Source organism: Diospyros lotus, chromosome 6, assembly GCF_014633365.1.
Source record: "Diospyros lotus cultivar Yz01 chromosome 6, ASM1463336v1, whole genome shotgun sequence".
In the NCBI taxonomy this organism is placed as follows: Eukaryota; Viridiplantae; Streptophyta; class Magnoliopsida; order Ericales; family Ebenaceae; genus Diospyros; species Diospyros lotus.
Genome location: NC_068343.1, coordinates 45,069,363 through 45,074,160, shown reverse-complemented (window position 1 = coordinate 45,074,160; position 4,798 = coordinate 45,069,363). Strand labels below are relative to the sequence as shown.

At 25.5% G+C, this 4,798-nt stretch overlaps 1 non-coding gene across 1 annotated transcript; it reads left to right on the top strand.

Moving 5' to 3' along the window:
- Positions 1 to 1,898: 1,898 nt before the first annotated feature.
- Positions 1,899 to 2,050, top strand: LOC127805423 (small nucleolar RNA psi18S-1854). Its single transcript, XR_008024149.1, has one exon. It is a non-coding gene; the product is annotated as a small nucleolar RNA psi18S-1854 (small nucleolar RNA).
- Positions 2,051 to 4,798: the final 2,748 nt, after the last annotated feature.

The window sequence follows — 4,798 nt, the reverse complement described above, 5'->3', positions numbered from 1 at the left end:
GATAAAGACCCCACATCCCTTTGTACTAACAGATAAACAATTAAATTAATCAAATCTCCTTAACTTAATTTTTTAGCACTTTTAAGGTCATTATTCCTCTCATTTTTGTTTCAATTTATTAGTCTTTTTTATTTTAATTTATTTTTACATTTCTCTTTTCTGGTTGTTGGTTTTTTATGGATGATTTATATATATTGAATTTTTAAATGAAAAAAATTAAATTTATTTGGCTCACAAAAACATGAAAAAACTAAATTTCTATATATTTGGTATACTTTTATTTTATATTATTAGAGTTTCATCTTTTAATCAAAATCAAATATATTTGTGTACGATTTTTGATACATGCCTTGGCCCCCAACTTTAACCCTCTTGTTCCGCCCCTGTACATATATACATATGTATATATGCATATTCTCTGATGTATGTTTATTAAAGTATAAACGTACGGAATTTCTAGCTAGCAAGTATGAAGCATGATGACTATAAATATAGAAATTTTAGTTAGAATAAAAACAAATACCAAATGATGAGGAGCAAACAAAATTAAGTCATTCTTATCATTTTAAATGCATTCTGATATTTGAAATTGATTTCTTTCAATCTAGAATTCTGGAATTAATATCTTGTTTCAGATTCAATTACAAAAGATAAAACACAGGAAATATTAAAACCCAACTAATCATTTATTAAATGTTGATCAACTTTCTTGCTTCGTTCCTCCAAACAAAAATGTTTGAACACAGCGATCCCAAGACCATCACAATTGGACATCTCATAGAAATAACACTCTACTCTTCCAAGAACATAAATGATAGGACACACAAACAAGAATAAAGAAAAACAGTATGAACAACAAGAGATTTATCCTAGTTCGGTCTCAAAGTGAAACCTACGTCCAGACTGAAACTGCCTCCTTCCAATCCACTACCTTGGAATAACCTTTAAGATGATTACAATGAGTTCCCGAATCCTACCCAGCCCATATACATTGAAAGCTAGTTGGATTCTAGAGATTACAAAACTTATCTCTAGCCTTACTCTCTCAATCTCTCGATCAATCCCAACCCACAAGATAGAAACAGATAAGCTTTCTCGGAATGAAGCACACCTACTGTCTTGCCCCACGATCCCTATTTATAGACTAAATGGGCATGAGATACAATGACTAATCAACTGCCCGATTGATCGGAACTAACTAAATTGGTCAGTTGCCCTTCTAGAAACATACCTTCTAGAAGAATAGTTATTCTAACCCTAGAACATAAAATAAAGAGAACATACAAATGCGAGCATACAAGAACTATCTGTTTACAAATATAATCCTAGTCTAGTAGAAATGTCTTAACAAATTCTCCACCAACTTGAACTTGATTACGCTTCATCTTCGGCCCTGCATCTTTATTCACTGCCTTGCATCTTCACATACCTCGTGGATCAATCTACAGAATCTTCATGTAGTGTTTCAATTTTGTTGTAGGCACATATTTTGTAAACATATCTGCTGCATTTTCTTCCCCTGCAACTTTAGTTAGAATTACATATTTATCTTCAATAATTTCTCTTATAAAGTGGTGTCTTACATCTATATGCTTAGTTCTCTCATGGTGTGCTTGTTTTTTAGACAAGTGAATGGCATTTTGACTATCACACATCAAAGTGGCCTTGACTTCTACCCCTAGGAGCTGACTTACTAGACCCTTAAACCACCTAGCCTTCTTAATTTCCTCTGAGACTGCTATGTATTCAACCTCAGTAATAGAAAATGCTACCACATATTGGAGACTAGATTTCTAACTAATTGTTGAGTTCCACAGCCTAGAGACATAACCAGTTATTGATCTTCTTTTATCTATATCGCTAGCATACACTACAAAAAAATTGATTTTTAGCGGCGGTTTTTTAGCGGCGGTTTCTAAAACCGCCGCAAAAAATGAAATTTTGCGGCGGTTTTCAAACCGCTGCAAAATACTATTTTAGCGGCGGTTTTTTTTACATTTTGCGGCGGTTTTCAAAAAATCGTCGCTAAATTTAGAAATAATTAAATAATTAAAAAATAAAATTTAATTTAGCGGCGGTTTCTGAAAAACCGCCGCTAAATTCAAAAAATATTAAATAATTTAAAATTAAAATTAAATTAATATTTGCGGCGGTTTTGAAAACCGCCGCAAAATTCATTAAAAAATTTAATTTAGCGGCGGTTTCTAAAAAACCGCCGCTAAATTCAAAAATTATTAAATAATTTAAAATTAAAATTAAATTAATATTTGCGGCGGTTTTCAAAACCGCCGCAAAATTCATTAAAAAAAATTAATTTAGCGGCGGTTTCTGAAAAATCGCCGCTAAATTCAAAAATTATTAAATAATTTAAAATTAAAATTAAATTAATATTTGCGGCGGTTTTCAAAACCGCCGCAAAATTCATTAAAAAAATTAATTTAGCGGCGGTTTCTGAAAAACCGCCGCTAAATTCAAAAATAATTAAATAATTTATAATTAAAATTAAATTAATATTTGCGGCGATTTTTCAAAACCGTCGCAAAATTCATTAAAATATTTAATTTAGTTTTCAAAAAAGAAATTTTCCCCCAAAACTTGCATTAATAATTTACAATTAATACTTATTGTATTAATAATTTATATTTTATAATTTGCATTAATAATTTAAAATTTTCAATTGCTTTGAAATAATAAGTAGTAATAAAATTTTTCCCCAAAATTTGCATTAATGATTTACATTTAATACTTATTGCATTAATAATTTACATTTTGTAATTTGCATCTTTATATATATAAAAGAAGGATAGTTTTCGAAAAAGAAATTTCCCCCCAAAACTTGCATTAATGATTTACAAATAATACTTATTGCATTAATAATTTGTATTTTGTAATTTGTATTAATAATTTAAAATTTTCAATTGTTTTGAAATAATAAATAGTAATAAAATTTTCTCCCAAATTAATGATTTGCATTTAGTACTTATTGCATTAATAATTTACATTTTGTAATTTGCATCTTTATATATATAAAAGAAGGATAGTTTTCGAAAAAGAAATTTCCCCCCAAAACTTACATTAATGATTTACAAATAATACTTATTGCATTAATAATTTGTATTTTGTAATTTGTATTAATAATTTAAAATTTTCAATTGTTTTGAAATAATAAATAGTAATAAAATTTTCTCCCAAATTAATGATTTGCATTTAGTATTTATTGTATTAATAATTTACATTTTGTAATTTGCATCTTTATATATATAAAAGTAGGATAGTCTTCAAAAAAGAAATTTCTCCCCAAAATTTGCATTAATGATTTACATTTAATACTTATTGCATTAATAATTTACATTTTGTAATTTGCATCTTTATATATATAAAAGAAGGATAGTTTTCAAAAAAGAAATTTCCCCCCAAAACTTGCATTAATGATTTACAAATAATACTTATTGCATTAATAATTTGTATTTTGTAATTTGTATTAATAATTTAAAATTTTCAAATGTTTTGAAATAATAAATAGTAATAAAATTTTCTCCCAAATTAATGATTTGCATTTAGTACTTATTGCATTAATAATTTACATTTTGTAATTTGCATTCTTATATATATAAAAGAAGGATAGTTTTCGAAAAAGAAATTTCCCCCCAAAACTTGCATTAATGATTTACAAATAATACTTATTGCATTAATAATTTGTATTTTGTAATTTGTATTAATAATTTAAAATTTTCAATTGTTTTGAAATAATAAATAGTAATAAAATTTTCTCCCAAATTAATGATTTACATTTAGTACTTATTGCATTAATAATTTACATTTTGTAATTTGCATCTTTATATATATAAAAGTAGGATAGTCTTCAAAAAAGAAATTTTTCCCCAAAATTTGCATTAATGATTTACATTTAATACTTATTGCATTAATAATTTACATTTTGTAATTTGCATCTTTATATATATAAAAGAAGGATAGTTTTCGAAAAAGAAATTTCCCCCAAAACTTGCATTAATGATTTACAAATAATACTTATTGCATTAATAATTTGTATTTGGTAATTTGCATTAATAATTTAAAATTTTCAATTGTTTTGAAATAATAAATAGTAATAAAATTTTCTCCCAAATTAATGATTTGCATTTAGTACTTATTGCATTAATAATTTACACTTTGTAATTTGCATCTTTATATATATAAAAGTAGGATAGTGTTCAAAAAAGAAATTTCCCCCCAAAATTTGCATTAATGATTTACATTTAATACTTATTGCATTAATAATTTGCATTTTGTAATTTGCATCTTTATATATATAAAAGAAGGATAGTTTTCAAAAAAGAAATTTCCCCCCAAAACTTGCATTAATGATTTACAAATAATACTTATTGCATTAATAATTTAAAATTTTCAATTGTTTTGAAATAATAAATAGTAATAAAATTTTCCCCCAAATTAATGATTTGCGTTTAGTACTTATTGCATTAATAATTTACATTTTGTAATTTGCATCTTTACATATATAAAAATAGGATAGTCTTCAAAAAAGAAATTTTCCTCCAAAACTTGCATTAATGATTTACAATTAATACTGATTGAATTAATAATTTGCATTTTGTAATTTGCATTAATAATTTAAATCTTTCAATTGCTTTGAAATGATAAGTAGTAATAAAATTTTTCCCCCAAAACTTGCATTTAATACTTATTACATTAATAATTTACATTTTGTAATTTGCATTAATAATTTAAATCTTTCAATTGTTTCGAAATAATATATACTAATTATGTAAAATTAATAATA